Below are 18641 nucleotides of genomic sequence, written 5' to 3' on the forward strand. Positions count from 1 at the left end.
ACTATTTTATGGCTTTGTATGAATATGCTTGGTTCCTCTATACAATATTCGCCCCGTTCTGCATTTATTTTATTATAACAATAATATACAAATAGTATATTTCCCAAATCACAGATATCGAGAATGACGAGAATGAAGAAGAAAGGCCGGAATTACACATAAATAAAACAAAAACGATCAGTATGAGCACAGCGTTGACGACACCTGAGCACGATTTCAGGTTCAAAACAGGTTCTCCTGCTCTCGTTCTCCTCTCCGAAGAAAGGTACGCGTGCTCGCGCTCTGTATGCTCTTTTTTTCTTCACACCCGTGTTCGGTTCCTCCTCATCGGCGTCATCGCGCGCCGCAAGCCGGTCGTGTTAGCGCAGCGGGCGGCTGTTATGAGCGTAGTTATGGTCAATATTTGTCACGTCTTATCGCCGACGCGCATCTTAAGCGTGGAGAATTAAACGCGTAATCGCGCGGTTATTATCTCGTTAAAGTCAAACGCGAGTCAGAGCCGAGGGAAGATCCCTCTTTCATCGCTTCCTCCTTCACCGCAGCTTCCTGCTTAATAAATGATCTACGTTTCGAATTTGTCTCGCGGTTAGTTTCTCTCAAACTTCGTAAATATAAGAGAATCATCTTATTATAGAATTTTTTTTAACTATTAACAGAGAAATCAGCCCATACAGCAAAATCAGTCCCTTATTAGTATAGAAAACAATCATTTATATAACAATCTAAACTGTCCACTCTTCCCATTATGCGGGAACGAAATACGGCGTCCGCGAACAGGCATTACGACGCCATTTCCCACTCTCCTGAAAGCTCAACGAGTGGATCCGCTCTAACATCCCAAATACTCCACTCTCTTCTTCGGGGTAGACAACGTGATCCGGTAGCGGCAGTAACGGTAATTGGAAGGCAGAAAAACGGAGAGAATTAATTTGTCGTGCGCGGTGGTTGACGGAGAGTGCGGGAAACGAGGGACATGAGGTGGGGAAGCCCCGGGGTGGAGCCCCCGAGAGGTGCCCAAGAGTTGCCGTCGGGCTCTCCCATTGATTATGAGGCAAGGCGAGCGCCGTTAATGGCCGACGGCGACATTTATCGCGTCAATGGACGCTGCGCGTCCATTCCCACGTGACGACCTCCGTCATCTGCTATAAATACGCGTTCTGGGTCCCCTCCTCTTTAAACGGCATCACGAAACGTTTTCAGAAACCGCCTCTTCCGACCATCTACCACCGCGCATCCATTAAAGACTTGATATCTTTGCGTTCCTCAAGGCAAATCGGTGTTTAAACGATTAACGCGACTCACTTTACGATTTCTTTGATTTTTCTAGTATGTATTGTTAGTGCGCTCCTTTTGTAAGGTCAGATCAGATTATTTCAGAGATTTGAAGAGGTATAATTGTATGTTTTATATACTAATAAAAGTATGCATTAAAAATGTAAATTTTGCTGCAAAATTTTGCAATAAAATGTAGTTAATTAAAAGTTCCATACTTTCTGTTAATTATAAATACTTCAGCAAATTTAAAGTCAACTTAATTTTTAGTTAAAATTAAACCAATCGCTTCACAAATTCTTACGACTTTAAATATTACGTAATTAAATGGTAAGTTCAAATAAGATAAACATTATTTAGAATTAACTTTTACATTAAGATTTTATCATACATTCTTGTACTATATTTGCAATATATAACGAATTCTCAACACGGTTAAACACTCATAAAAAAAGATTTCAATACCGTTCAGCGATCGATTAACGTCAGAATATTAAAACCAATTGAAACTATAATAATTAGGGAAGCAAGCCGTTCCGCTTCCGTATGGTTTCCTAATCTAATTAAAACTGTGCCGCAAAAATACAACTGTGTGCAATATGTTCTTTCCACCTATAATTTCTATAGATTCCTTTCCCTTCCTTCCTGCTCCGGCTCTCGTCATGTCGCGAGAAATTCGTTCACAGCTGCCGTCAGAATTTTTCTAGCCAGGTCTTATGCCGAAGCGGTCCATGCGTTACGACGCCGCAGTAATTAAAAGTGCTCCCTCGCTCCCTGTTCTCCACTCACACCGCTCTATAGACAGTACGCGCCGACGGTTTTTAATTGAAAAAATTTCACGGCAAACTTTCTCGTCAACTGCGACTCGCGGTGCTCTCAATGCTTTCGCGACGGTCTCGATTAAAAGATCATATTCCGTTTCTGAGCAGCTGCATTCCCGTCTAACTGCAGATATTACATGACCAACAAGAATTTTACTCGAAAAAATGTGTCGAGCACAATAAATCATCAATGAAAGAAAAGTTACCCTCAACCCTGCTCACGTTGCGTTATTTTATCGCGCATATTTATGACTCCCGATTTATTCTTCAATTTCATTTGCCATTTCTTATTATATACGCTGTTATTTTATACTTATATATTTCAATATTATTATATTTCAGTCTCTACTTTTCAAATATTTTACCTCAAATTCACACTTACATTAATAGTGCCTTAAAAAATTAAATTAGAGTAAATTATATTTTAAAATCAACGCAAATCGATTTTTTAATAAAAAAAAATATATATATTTCTACAAATTTCATGTAGTTTAAACGATCTTCTTAGAGGAGTTAAAAGTGAGGCAAACCGGATGGGAAGACTGAATCAAGCCGAGTGATTTCACTTAAAAAGACGGTAATTGACGGTAACGCGAGACACATTAAACTTAACCACACGACGCAGAGAGTATCGATTGCACGGTGTCGTTCGTATTCCGGTTTCTCTCGTACAACTCGGGCATACCTGGTGACTCGTATTTCAAGGCAGAAACGAACCACGGCGTTCCGCGCGAAGAGCACGATAAAATCGGCCGTAACGACGAGACTCATTTCCCTCCGTATCAATCCCGCGGACGAACAACGAGAACGCGGCGACGCGAGAACTCGCAAAACACCGGCTCGACAATCGACATCGACGTGGTTTTAATGTCCACCGCTGGCAGTGCTCGCCACAGAGCGAGCGATAACACATCAAGATTTTCGCTCAATAAGCGACAAGACTTTCACCTACAAACCCCCATAACAACATCAAATTTGTAGATTTCTATATCTCTAAATTATCAAGCTTTAAATGTGCAGATATCCAAAATCTCTATAGTCTTTCAAACCTATAAATTTCGATTTTTTTATCCTTCAAATTTCAATATTTCCACATTTTTAAACTTTTATGATTTCTTATGTTTTTAAAGCTATAAAGCTTTACATTTTTAAGTATTTAAATTTTCAGAAAAAAAATCAGTTTCGATCAAATATAATCAGAGACAATACAATTAATAGCACACATTATGTAACAGTTATAAAATAATTAATTTTTCTTCTTCTTTAAGAAGACACATAAAGCTTTATACATATCAACTCTATCATATGTAGCATAAAACATTATTATTAATAGCTATTTAACGCATATAGATATACTATAAAACCGTTTTTCTTGTCAATATTAAAATTATAAACACTTAATTTTAATTAAGACTAAATAATATTGACAAATGAGTGCTTTATCAAGCTATAATAATATCAAAATCAGATGCGAATTTTATTCATTGATAAAATAAATGCTATTTTTCATAGACAGCTCGATTTTCGAAGCGACCGTCGTAATGGTGCATCGTGTTTTACGAAGATAAGACTTTAAGGTCTTAATCCTCGTCGAGATGAAAGCGGAGTGGAGACGAGCGACGTTCCAATAATCTAGAGCGTTACTCCCGACGATTACGGCACGTGGATTAGCGACCGAAAAAGACCGGCATGACGGAATCGAGAAAAAAACCTAGTGACATTACAAGATCAAGTCCAACGTGACGTAGTCATAACATTTTATCGCTGTTCTGTGACTACGTATTTCAACGAATGTACCGAACAGACTTTGTTTGCCCACTAAAATCGCAAAAATTTCGCGAAAGCCGAATTATGTAGATTTCTAAAATCTTGAAACGTCTATACTCTCACCTTTATTACGATTCTAAATACCTCAATAGCGATAAATAATTCCAAATTTTCGCGTACATAAGTTTCCAAGTTTTTAAATTATCTTTTTTACAAGTACTTGTCAACTTCTAGCTGCACATACCATCATTTCGCTATTAGATATAGATTGATTTTCTTTTAACTAGTTAAAAAACAATAAATACAAACGTTAATGTGTCGTTACATTAAATCGAAAAAGATTGGAGTTGCGTGTTTCATTTTCCGAGAACACTACGTGAATAATTTACGCGCGTTTTCGTAATGACCCAAATTCGCTCGTTAAATATTATCACCAAAACGTCGAACAAACGCCATTTGTCATGCTGCGATTACGTCATGGCACAGATCATAATGATCGTTGAGATCACAAAAAGTATATTCAATTAATGTTGCCGCGCCGAGAGAATCATTCCAAATGTTATCCTCTCCATCTCTCGGGAATAATTCGGCCTTCAGGAAGATCGGTAGTTACAAAATGATATCATCGCACGTCAACTCGATTACCTATATAAATCCACAAAGTGTCGAACTTGTGATAACTTTTATAAAAGATTAGATGTAATAAAGAATTGAAGTACCTATAAGAAGTAAATTTTAGAAAAGAGTAGAAAATATATATATGGGGACGCTATATATATATAATATGAATAAATAGATAACGTTATCTTCATTTTACGATATTTCGACTTACTTCTAGCATTTTACAATAGAATTCAATATTAACTGGTACGTGTAGCTCTGTAAAATGCAACCATTACATAAGTTCGCGTTTTGAAATTGTGCATTTTTGTCAGCATTATTGTTGATCTCACTATATTTACACTTTTTAACCTATGTCATTTGAATACAACGGAACTAAAAGCTGATACGATATATGGTAACCAATTCGAAAGCATTCGTAAATACAGCGGTGATATAGATCTTTTATGATAAAAATGTTAAACGTGGGAGGGAAATCGTATAGTTACAGTTTCATTTCCTGAATCGCGTCTCTATCTCTTTCAGCCGCGCTCAGAGTGGAATAGTAACAGGAAAAAATCTGTTGTACTCTTCCACGCATAAACTTCGAAAACTGTAATTTGTGAATTTTGTTCGTGTCAGCCGACAAATGTCAAGCCTTGCCCTGCCGGGGATTGAAATATTTATGCCGCGTAGAGTGCCCGGTTAAATGTGCGTTCGCAAATACTGTTTGATTTACGATGGTAGTGGACTATATCAGCTTGTTAGTTTTGATCTTCTTCTGGTATGCATGTACATCTATACATATATCTATATGTATATATTTAATATTTAATATCGTAATTCTTCGTAATATACATATATACATGTTAAACAATATATAGATGTTTGAACTGTATGCAAATAACATTAAAAATAGATAACAGAAATTAGCTATTATCTATAAAAGACACAAACTCAATCTGATATAAATGGAGACAGATAAATTATGCAGTCAATGATTTTTTTATTGTAAAAAACCCTTTTTTTAAATGTTATGCGGTCTGACTTATTACTTTATTTATAACCTTCCGGTTTAATATCCTCGATTAGAGGTTATTTTTAGAGGTGAGATTGCCGTGCACGTCAACGCGAGACATTTCATTGCACTTTTCGTTCCAGCTATTTCCGGGTTACGCGCGACCTCGCTTTTCACATTCGGCGAAACGCCATGCTCAAATTCGCTGTATAAATATTTAATTCCCGCGGGATTTTCGCGGGTAAAATCGATACGCGCAAACCACCAGAAGAGTCCCGATACACGTTTCCCACATCGTTGAAAAATCTACGCGGCTCTCTCGTTACGCAAATACTTGAGCTGAGTTGAAAATCGAAGTGATACATGCCGTTTGAACTGTCACAGAATAATCCAAGATGTAATGATAAGTTAATTACACTATATAAACTAAGCATGGAATCATTATATTAAGATAAAAACATAAAAGAGCAATTATTTTGTTGAGTCTAGAAATACATGTAAAATTTTATGGATATTTCTCTCTCACACAGATCTATATGTGCTATGTATATGTATACATATAACAAGAATATCTATGTATAATATAAACATATTATTGTCGACATCATCTATATTTCCGCTCTTCCAACTATATATAAATACTATCCCGGCCAAGACAAAATTTTTAAAGTGTCTAAGTAACAAAAGAAACTATATTAATTCTAAAATTGTACTGTAATTTTTATTGTACTGTATTTAATTAAGAGTATCTACTAAATCTCTGCGTTACTTATATTGCTATATAACAATATAAATAATATAAATAGTACACTTTTAATAAATCACTACCTCTTGTATCATTTGTAAGAAAATTATGCAACGTTTATGATTTTGATCGTCAAATTACATTCTTAATCGATACGAGCTTAATCCGAACAATTCATGTCGCTCCGATTTCCGAGCGACGCGACGGTTCGATTGTTACGAGCCTGCGTACGAAATTCACTCGGCGAATCAGGCTTTCGAGAGTCGAATCGCAGAGAGTCTGCACAGCTCGCGGCGGTAACGACCGTCACCATCGAAATAGAACGGAACGAGAGGGTAGAAAGGGGGAGCAAGGGTAAAAAAAGCCGAGAGGGTTAGCGCAGAGCGAGACGAGAGCATGAAAGCCAGCGGTTTCGCAGGGGGTTGAAGGAGAAGGGTGGGCGGCGGGGGCGGTTTCGAGTGGATGCGGATATTGCAGTCGGCCAGGTTCGATTTTGCCTTAACGGCGAGAGTGGATATCGAATGATCCACCATAGTCCGGGCCACCTTTCGAGCCCCTTTTCAGCCCTACCCGCGCCCTGCCCGTGCCGGCTCTCGCGAGTCTAGGACTAATCTGCAAAGGAGGGGGCTAAGCCCAAGCTGTCAGAAGGGGCGAAGAAGAGTCTCCGTGAAAGCAGAGAGAACGGGTGGGGATGGAGGGTCGAATTAAGCCCGGACGCCGGACTCTCTCCGTCGGTAACCTAACTCATGGGGGTAGTATGCGTGCCGGGGTCCGGGCTGCTAGCCTAACTCCACTTAAATTAAAGCAATCTATCCTGCGAAACTCTCGCGCTAAGCCGACAGGTTAAGCGAGAGCGACCGCGCTCTCCCGGGCGCGCGCTTTCCTTTACTTTCCAGGTGAACACGTTGTCGACTGAACGCCAAGGATTTGGTCATGTGAGCTATCCCTTTGCCCTCCCTCTCCTTATCCTCTGCACATTTATCCGGCCATAAACAGTCTACGTGGAATACCGTTGGTACAGTAAATGACTGCATTATTTAGCATTTTACATTCTTAAGGCCAATTGTTCGCACTTTAACAACTTTAATATTATTGCTAATATTGAATATAACTAGAAGAAAAATTATCGTTTACATCTTATATTATAATTATTTTTCATAGATATTATTAACATTATTAATCATAGTTATATTTAAAACAACGACTGTCATTATTCGGTATTCATTCTTGATTTTATCATCCTGAATAAAATACAAATACCGTGATATTTACGGAATTAAATGAGAGCGAAAATACAGTTTACGCTGCGATTGTATCGCTTATCACCACAGGTTCCCCTACTGTGATAACTTTTATAGGGCTGAGACGACAAACGTTGCTTCGCCTTTTCCCTTTGGTCCATCAGATTTTCCTTCGCCACCACCGGAACGCGTTACACGCTCGTTTCTCGACGGCTAGTTTGGCGATCAAAGCGCGAACGGAGCACGTACCGTCGTTTAATCCGCTCTTCTGGTTGCTCCGGTTATTATCCGTGCATGAACGCCCGCTTCGACACAGATCCGCGTTGTGTAAGTCACAGAATCGTGCGCGCGGAAACGTTTAAGACTTATCCGGCTAATCCGTCAGCCGACGGAGAAGCGCGACGTGGATTGACGATGTTGTCGACAACGATGTGATTTTTTTTACGAGAATCACCGCCTCACATTATAGGACGATTTCAACAATGCCTTAACCAGAAATATAGAAAACTCCTAAGTGGATTTTATATTCGATGTTCACCTTGATTACAGCGAAAATTTTACAACCCTCGGTTTTGGTAAATTCTTGAGCCAAAAAAAAAAGTTTTAAAACTCCATTATTCGAATTCTTATTCTTTACTACTTTATTACTTAATCGTAAAATTTCTTTTGAAAAATACCAGGAATTTTGCAGAACTCTTCAAAGAAGAGTCACGATTCTATTAATTGTATTGAAACTCTGAAAATAGCAAGCTAATTACACAAGGTTCTAAACGAAAGATCCTATATAAATATAGATTCGATTTACAATTAATATAAAACTAAGCATGGCTTGCAGTTGTTCTATATTTACGCTGATTTTAAATGCTCTAATAAAAATTCAATTTTTTTATTTATGTGAATATCTCTCTCTCTCGTATGCATGCGGGCGCGCGATGTTAATTAGGAAAATTATATCATCAGTGCACATCGTAAAATGTAACAGCGTGCATAAGGATTTTGTAAAGGCGGTCCGCATATGCCGCTGTAAAGCATAACAGTTTTTCATAATTACAGCATAAAAAATAATTTGCGACGTAACGAGTCACATAACCGTAGCACGCAGAAACGAGGCAGGTCCCGCGGACGTGTTTTACATGCTTATACGTACCGCCACTTCGTAATTGGATGCATACTGTAATAAAGTGTCACGAGACAAAACATCGATTACATTCGGGTCCTGGGAGCAGCAAGTTTTTCTTGCATCATTACATCGTAAAAGAAAACATCATGAAACTTGAATAACCAAATATGTATTGTTCGTATTATTTAACGAAAATGTAATAATAAAGATTATGTGGCTGCTCATGATCTGCAAACGTTATTATTTTTTTATCGGCAGTAAATTGCCATTCTAAAAATTTGAATCTATCAAAATATAAGAATCTTGTTGTTTTGCTGAACAAGTAGCGTCTCTTTGTCACAGAGATATTTACTCCAATTCCTTTCTGCGTGAATATTTTTAAACGTATATTTTGATCGACGACGATAAACCCGGACTTCATCGAGAGAAGTAGATAGAAATCGTGAGCGAAATTTGGAAATCGAGCCAATGGCGGTGCGTTGTGTCGGGCTAATTCGCGGCGCGCGAGCGGACAAGCGCAACATCAAGGCGCGATTAAATCGCGGGCGAATGCCGATCTGAAATTACACCCGTCGCGCTGGCATTACCGGATCGCGTCGCCTCGGATTACGGTTGCGTTTCTGTCTTACTTGTCTTACCCGCGACAAGAATGTAATACAGGGAACAGGACACCGGGACATGGAGGGTGGTACGCGGACACGGAGGAACGCAGCCGTCGCGCGAACGCGCGTTCCTTCCCTCGAATCCCACGACGATGCCTCGACGCACAACGTGAGAACTATAATGCTCGAGAAAAACATCGCATTTCATTTATCGCACTCAAAGTATCTGTACCGTTTCTTGCCGAAGTTTTGCCGCGTATTAAAGCTTATTGAGACTTCTCAAATTAACTGGATATTTTCAAGTTTTTAGATCTCTCGGACATTTCAAATTTCGCAAAATTATGTGTAAAGAAATAAAATATTCAAATTTACAAAATTCTAATCTGTCTAATATATATAGTTTCCAAATCTTGTTACAAAAAATAGAAATGTATGTTTGTAAAAAAACTGCAATTTAATAATAAATTGTGCAATTATATTTCAGCTATACGTTTACAATTATATAACCTCCCTTTGGAAAGTATCGCCAGGTATAGATAGGTGTAACAATTATCTTCTTTTTCAATCGAAATGCAGACGCGGAACGTTGCAATCGCGAAATTAAACGCGTATGCATTTTGCATTCTATGGAGCGGCTAATTCCTAATGGAAACAAGAGTATCACCTAGGAGCTAAAAGCCGGAGGAGCTTTAGGGCAATCAATCATGCAAATTGCGATCGCGGCAAAATCTCTGGGACGCCGTTCACGATTCCATATGGTAATGCCGCTAATGCAACGATCGCGTATCAACGGACATATGGGGTGTCCCTGAAGTCACACACGTTTCCTATTCGTAAAATATTACGAAATGCACTAAAAAATATAGTAACAATTACTTTTTTAATAGAGCTTTATATCATATTAATATATTGTACATATCACGTGCATCGTTATATCTAATAAAGAACAAGCGCAATCTAGTTCGAGCGAATTATTTCTTAATTATTATTAAATATAGATTTTTTCCGGAATTAATAATATCAACCTACTTTGCAAATGAAAAATACTACTTCGCTATATATTAGATATTCCTGGAGACTCTTTAATTTTATAAATGTAATCGCAACTATTCTGCCAATATATGTATTCAGCAATAAATGTATGAAAACAATTATTTAAAGTACTAGTTTACTCGTTTATCGAGAAAAAGCGTTGCGCAAAATACGCTTCGCGAAAAGAGAATTACACGTTACACTGTATAGATACTTTATCGACTCATCGGCCACAGTAATAATTGATAAGGTTCATTATCGAGATGGCATCGATTTGTTGCAAATGCAATACACGGCCGTTAATTAAATATTACACGAAATAACGAAATGAACAATTTTCTGCCCACTCTCTGCCTCGTTCCCTTCAGTGATTTCTGTGATTCACTGCTTTAACTGTAGGTATACGTACTAATAATGAGAGATCGGAAGCAAATTATATCTTGTAAAATTTCATTGTATTATCATTTTCTACCTCTGTCACTGGGTTGTCAAAAACTAATTCCATTATTATCTTTTATGTGCTTGTATAATTTTCTTTTATTTATCTTTTAATATTTCGTTCATATATACCTAAATGAAATTTTTTTCGAATTTATCGTTATTTATTTAACTAACTAATTTACTAAGTAATTTGGATTTTGAATAGTTTTAAAATATTCTAAGTATAGATGTACGTAAAAATCTATCGTTCTAAAATATTGAAAAATTAATTACTCCAATATTCTTTTTTCGTTGCTTATATCCTCACCTCTAATCGCTTTTCCTTCTCGCTGTGCTGCTATCCACTTTTTTCATAAGGTCGAAGGTGATAACTTGCGATTTTAATCGAGAGTGCGACCCAAGTTTAACGCGATTTTACGCAACGCGATCAAACGGTTGAGTCGTTTATTATTTCATCGGAGACCTCAACGTATCGTGCGATTATCGTGCGTTTTAATATCACGTTTTAATATTAAGCCCTTTTTGAAAGGCTACTCAAAGGGCCGCGGAGCGAGGCGAGAGGCGTCATAAGCCGGGATTGTCAACGTGGTACGTACATATATCCACTCGCGACCCTCGTCGCCGTCGGCGAAATGCGTTGAATCGACGGCACAGGGCGAGATCCAATCGAATTAATTATCGTCCGTTGTTAATTACCGCGGACCGACCGATAAAACGCGGCCGTCCGTAATCCCGCGATTCGCGGGAAAAAAAACGGAGAGACGAATGAACGCGGGACGTGGAAAAAGCGGACCGATTTTTCGAGGAAAGAGAGAAACGGCGTGTATTTCGAACCCGAAAATGCAGCGAAACAATGAATTTCAATTATCGCCGTCGCGAAACTGTTTGAATCGTTAATCGCGGAAACGTGCCGGCGCGATGAGATACCGATTCGAGGTACGGGAACGGAAGGGAACACTTCTGAATAAATTGTTATGCGACTAGGTGATGATAGCCTCGCTGTTAGATAAATATTTTCGTTCATTTATTCAACGAAAGATAGATAAGTTCTCTCTTACGGAATCCTAATGATAGTAGAATCGTCCCACGTGTATATGTATACGCGCGTGTATGCATATTTATATCCTGCAATTATGTCACACAGGAAGCAATTACGATAACGTGAGTTATCTTTGCACTTTTTTACAGTAATAGAGATAAAAAGCTGTCGAATAAATTCGCTTATATACATATCGCGTTCCACGACAAGATTATAGCAAGACATGCTAAAAAATACAAATTTTTCATTTTCTTTAATTCATTTATTTTAAAGAGAAAACACACTTTTCATATATCGTGCACTTTTTGTTCGATTATCCATCGATTGGAGGAAGAAAGAGGTTTATTTTCTACATTATACTTTATACGCTTTACTTCGTAGAACTACATTTCGACCGACTTTGTTCTCTCAAACATAGCAAACCGACAGGGAATTAGAAACTTCCGGGTCCTTCTTATCCGGATTTGGTACCCTCAGGATTAAAGCGACGAAATCGATGGGTTGACGTCACACTCGTGGAAATACTGTATAGGACATTGAATTTTTTTAAACTAAAGGATATAAAAAAAATAAGCTTTAATTTTCACTGTCTTGCTTTATCTATATGAAACACGTATACAAATATGTTTAATCCCACACTTAAATTATATTTTGCCTCTACTTTTCCTCAAATATATTTTACACTATCGTTCACAAAAGAATGTATATGATACAAGTATTTATATATGTATTGAGTTTGGGTTCGTTAAGCCTAAATGACAATGCGGATTAGTCATCTTTGCGAAATTTTTAAATTTTTTTTCTATTTTACATATAATACATTTTTTTTAAACCATAGAAACCTAATTGATCGTGATTTGCTTACAGTCTCAAATCAGTATATCAATAAAACTTGAATCTTTCGCAAATTCTTCATCGGGACTTTTAAATCCGAAGAGGGCATTCTACCGCCATCTACGCGCTAACGTAGTGAACTGTAATCCACCCGGACGACACGCAAACACTTTGATGTACAAACATTTTGTAAAGGAATTGTTCTTCACAATGTACGCTCGAGAGACTCCTCGAACGTCGGGTCGCGAAACCGGAGTTAGACCGAAGTTACGTCAATGTATCAGGCGGTGAGGAACTGACGCGCGACGCTCGAGAATTCCCGTCTCTATGATTTGCTTTGGCGATCATCCATCTTGGCGATGATGATCGCGTACAAATGCTCGATACATTGAAATGCATCAAGATCGAAAACTCGTTAGACTTGAGATACAGTAGACTTGAACTACCTTCAGATACAGTTTTTGATAACAATTATTAATGTCGGCGAGAATTGAAGGAACAGCGGTGTCGACAAGTCTTTAATGTTTCATCCGTTAGACGATTAGATGATTGAAACGCACGGTATTACGACTCGCATGTTTTATCTTCGTTAAGTATTTTCACGCTCCAAATACTGACATTATGGGTTCTTTACTTACTAGATTTCTATCAGCAAGGCGTCTTACGTAATCATCATAAAAGACATCAGTATAATATTTTACCTGAAACAGAAAGCGAAGGAAGCTCATGTTATTACCTACAATTACAATAATAAATCACGCGTTTTTCATCCTTTCATTCACGCTTATCACTGATGTTAAAATTATTAAAAATATTGAGATTTAATTAATAAATTAATTATGATCTGTTATAAGTTTTAATTAATTTATATTGAATAAATTTATTATAAATGTATTAAATCTGTTGATATCTATACAGAAGAATTGACATTTATAGATGAACGTGAGAAATACATGAGAGAATATGTAGGTATGTGTGATCGAGATGAAAATGGAATGATTGTATCAATTAGGGATATAACGATATGTTATTATAAGAGAACCACCTCTCTGCAGTCGAGAGATGTTACAACCAATTAATAATCATTAAAACTCATAAAGTCAAGGCGTATACGTTCTATCTATTGCTATTAACGATTATTAATATATTGTCAGTTCTCATAGCACGATGAAACGATTCATATACTCGATTATCGATGCGAATATTATTTGCATTTAGAGTATGAAAGATCGAAAGGAAGCGACTGTTTACTCATAAATCTACTGCTCCATCAACATGGAATAATAGGCTTCTGAGAAAAGAAACAAATTGCGTTTGCAGTTGAAATAACAGAAAATGACAGGAGATTATTGTTTACTCAGAAGATGGGCAGGTCTGATCATCAATCAAAATGAAATGGTAGAGCGTCTGAGTGAAGCAATTATTGTTCAAAATATCTTTCGAGCAATTTTACGTACGGAGTGTTTCAAAAATTGTCCGCAAAGAAACTTTAATGTTAATTGCATTTGAATACAATTCTTGATCGTTTCGTATTATACATAATCGTTCATATCAACATGAGATTATTCCAAGAAATCTTACGTAAAAGAAAACGCAGAGGATTACGGAGCACCATGCGCAATCTTTACGTAGAGCAAAAATCAATCAACATTGCACATTGAGGAGTTAATTATCTATATTGTGCGGCATACTCCGATCCAAACTGCCGTGAGTGTCAAGAGCATCGAGGCGGCCGTGGCGCGGGCGCGCGCGGCGCGTTCTCGTCGTCCCGTTCCCGTCTTCGTAATTTGCGCGCATCGAAATAATCTCGAGACAAGAACGATCGGCGTGACGGCGCCCGTCGTAAATCACCGGTCGATCCGATCGCGGCGAGCGCCGCGGCGTCATCCGTCTCTGACAAAGTGCGAACCCGCCGAGGGATCTTCCGCCGCCCCGGCAACTTCCGGCGGTCGTTATTTACGGGGCTAGATTGGCGGGACTTGGGAAGCTCGAGTTCCAGCGCGAGAGGCGTGAGGTCGGGATCGCAAATTGATCTCAGAGCTCGGGAGGCGGCGGAGACGGCGGCGGCAGTGGTGGTGGCGGCGACGGAGGCGTCGCCTTTTATCGCCCGCCGATGCACTTCCTCGCGCCCGCGTCCCGGCGACGAAAGTAATTTTCTTAGACCGCGCGCGCGCGCTATCGCGCGCTCCACGTCTTCCCGCGACGGGTCGCTTAAAAAATGCATCTCCGAGAAATCGATGCGTTATCGGGAGAAATGTTACGTGCATGCAATTTGTGAAATAGCACTTCGAGTGATATATGGTGTTCGCGTAGCTCTTGGATTCCGGATCAACCACCGAGCCTGCTTATTTTACATTGAAACGGGATCGAAACCGACAATATACGAGAAATGTTGAAGCATTTTATGTGTCCACTATATTAAAAATCTGATAATGTATCATGCCCTTCTTTGTTACAAGAAAATTAAATTGACAGTATTATAGCCGTTGCGTTATGCACGAACTTGCCATAGTTAAAAGTTAATATTATTTGTGGAAAGTGATCTAAAAATTATAGGTCGAAAGTTCCAAGTAAACAGATTCATTTAAAATGTTATTCTACAGAAGTTTCCAAAAGAATAGAAACTTCCTCGAACGTTGCGGCGATATAATATCCGAGCGTCCGATAAGAAAGCATTTTTTTTTTTTTTTGGAGCAACGAGCGGCCCAACTGAAATGAAATGTTAAAGCGATTATTAATCGCGGAAAGAGTGGAGCACGACGGCACGATTTAGGTAGTGCTTCGACCTCGAGGATGAGCCGGTGCCATAGGTCAGGTATGAATTCTTGATGTCGGGAGCCTGGGTACGACCGCAGACACCAGGATCCCACTGCGCTAGCAACCACCGGTGCCTTCCTCTGACAATCACGCGGTATGTTAACGTCACTGCGTACGGGAGTTAAGGTGAAATTCTACAGTTCGTTCTCGACGATTATTTCCAGACGAATCATCCAACGCGAGACCTCATCGAATGAGCGCAATCATCTATCTATCTATCATCATCAGCAGTAGACCACTAGAAGCTGTCCAATAAGTTATCGAGCAATTTCTTGGCTGCAGACTGACCTACTTTTTTTCCTTTACGTTTTAGCCGTACTAGGATACAATAACATTTGTTATAGTTTTCGAATTACCATTTTAGTTATAATCATTTTCTGATTCAATTCATAATATAAAATGTAATATATTGCGAATTAAGGATAAATGTTCAAGTGGAACACGCAAATGAAATTTTTCTACGAAGATATTAAATACACAAATTAGTTTTCTTTCATGTTTTAAGCGTGATGGAAGATCGTCTAAATTTGACCGTGCAAATTCACCTCTAACGACTCATAATTAGTCCAAGCGGTTCTCCGAAACACGCACAAATCCCTGTCACCGTTTGCACTGAACTGAATCTTTGATAAAGAAAACCGACGGCGATGTTTAACGATGTCCTCGTAGCACGGGTTGAATATTCGGAGAAACCGCGAACATTTACCGCTTTAGTCACATACACGTTGATTGTATAATGTCCGACGCAAGGGCTAGGTAATTAACAGATACCGCTAATTGAATCGAGCTGTGCAACATACAACCAAGTAGCGTTTCCTAAATGGCGTTCCGTTTTATGATAGGAATTTAGATTTTGAAATATACGTATATTCTCTTAATGTTCGTGCTCAGCGCCATTTCAATATTATTGAAACAATCTAATTATAATGAAGAAATAATTCACATAATTACGACAATGGAATAGTTATAGTATAAATCTTTCGCAACAATAAAATTAGCAAGAATGGTAAAAGTCACAAAAAGATATCGTGCATGGATATTTATTAATTAAGTCATAAGATTTAATAATACCTATTGCTTTTTAAGATACGCGATTATCCGAATCGGTCCCGCGTAATGATAGTTAATAAATCGATGAACATTTTCCAGTGCAAATGAAGAGGCGCCTACATCGTGTATCAGCGAGTGAACGCGTTCTGGCGGTTCGCCGAAATTCAGAGAATCGCGGTCGAGAAATCGGCGGCGGCGATCACGTTGCTAGAACTCGAATTATCCCCAGGACCGGAAGATCAGTTCCCAATAATCCACGGCACGCGCATTTACATCCGGGAACGAGGTAATAAATACGGCGTTTACACGGCGGTCCACCTGCACGGCACGGACGCGGCCCCGGTCGTTCTCCGCGCAACGATGGGAAGGGGCCGGGGTAAATTCCTGGCCACCGGCCAGTATTTCGGGTTTCCGAAGCCGTTTCGTCCGATACAAATGGACGCCACCGACAACCTGGGGAACTGCGAAACTACGAAACTACGGTACTAAATGGACCTGCTGCCGCCGACGCCGCCGTCGCCGCTGCCGTCGCCAGTGGTGGGTTGCGAAAGAACGCGAATACGTGGCCGAACGGGTGACGATTAATGAACTCGCCGTATCGTTACACGGGATCGTGCCAGGTTCATCGTTTGTGCTGTTATTGGCAGATACTGGAAGATCGGTGGTTGCGTTAATGTCGTCATCAATGATCCTTTCCATTATAAACAGTTAAAGACTGAAGTTAGTTCGGCTAGTATATAGCTTTTGCTAGCAATCTTCAATCATATAAATTTTGTTTTAACTTAAGCTCTTGGTTTATTATTAGACATATTATATTTATTAATGAAAATATACTTATGTGTGGCGTAATGAGGATCGAATCGAATTTTCATTGATGGAAAATCATCTCAAAGAAAAAATACACTTTTGAAAAAATACACAATGAGATATCATCCAAATCGTACAAAGCACAAGAATATTAATAATATAAAGTATATTTTAGTTATTTTACAACATAATATCCACAAGTTTCTTTCATAACTGCACTTATATATAAAATTTTCTAACAAAATATTATCTAAAAGAGTTAGTAATTATTCTGTTTAAAAAATGTCCAAAGAAGCAGCGACAATAGAATAATAGAAAGAAAAGGGGAAAAGCCAGATGGAGTCTGTTAACGAGGTGGGAGTTTCGAACGTACGTCCAGACCAAACGAAAGCGGAAAATAACACGATGATAACAATTTGAAAGATTACAAAGGCCCGTCCTGATTTTCAATCGATCGAATCTGCCGCAGGTCTCCGAGCCCCCTTCCCCCTCGATTCTGGTAGGCCCAATTTCCACCTCGCTTTCTCTGGTCGAGTCCACCGCGCGGTTCACGTTTTGCATTCTGTATTTTGCATTTTGCCACGCGCGTTCGCCTCGCGCACGTCGTCGCGCAAATTCAGCGTAAATAATTCGAGCATTTGCTGTTCTGCTGCCTCTCCGTCGAGGACCGGTACAAAACCGTCCTCCGCATCGTCGTGTTCACAGGCACGTGTCGGTCCGTGTATGTTGTATATGTGTGCGTAGATGCAATTTGTGGATGTGTGTGTGTATGTGTGTGACCGGTACGTGACGTGCATCGATACGAGCGAATGCATATAGGCCTTTCATACCTGCGAATGAAACGAGAATTCTCTTTTCCCCTTTGATCCAAGGTTTGCGCATCAAAAAGTGGACCCACGTGACTTCTCTATATTTGAAACTAAATGCGACTAACCGGCATGCATTTCACGCTCAACTATTGATTATGTTTGATATTACTCATATATTTGTATTTTATGCAAAGTCTTTTTATGCGATTCCGTTTATCCTCGGATGAAAAAAATTCAAGATCGTTTTTAATCGTAAATGTATACGACCGTCAGAATAATGAAGATTAAAGTGCTACGTTGTTATGTCACCGATTACGTCACGAGCTATCTACGTCATTGTTCAAGAGATAAACAAGAAATCGGTCACCACATGACATTCGCGTTATCTCAATAGCCCACTGCGAGAATATCGATGCTATTACTTTAACACCTGACAAACCGGTCTGTGGATTAGAGCCAACTTTGACATTTAAAAAAGTTCGTAGCATTTCCTACCTATATAAATATCCAAACAAACTATGCGTTAAGTATTAGATATCTATTATTCCGTTATCCTATATCTGAAAAATTATCCTATAATTTCAATCCAAAAAATTAAAATTTTATACTCTTTTTTTTTTCAGATC

The 18641-nt window shown here is 38.8% G+C and overlaps 1 protein-coding gene across 5 annotated transcripts in view; it reads right to left on the reverse strand.

Annotated features, from left to right (window-relative positions):
- Positions 1–18641, reverse strand: part of Rbp6 (RNA-binding protein 6) — a 598496-nt gene that overhangs the window by 411615 nt on the left and 168240 nt on the right. The window contains exon 2 of one of the 5 annotated variants that reach the window (XM_071701374.1): positions 13171–13233. The exons of the other annotated variants lie outside the window; for them this stretch is intronic. The gene's annotated coding sequence lies outside the window, so the exon portion shown is untranslated. The remainder of the gene's footprint in view (positions 1–13170; positions 13234–18641) is intronic. 5 annotated transcript variants of the gene reach the window in all.

The sequence above is a fragment of the Temnothorax nylanderi genome, unplaced genomic scaffold (assembly GCF_030848795.1).
Source record: "Temnothorax nylanderi isolate EJ_2023f unplaced genomic scaffold, tnyl_v1.0 TNYL_tig0025_pilon, whole genome shotgun sequence".
NCBI classification, from domain to species: domain Eukaryota; kingdom Metazoa; phylum Arthropoda; class Insecta; order Hymenoptera; family Formicidae; genus Temnothorax; species Temnothorax nylanderi.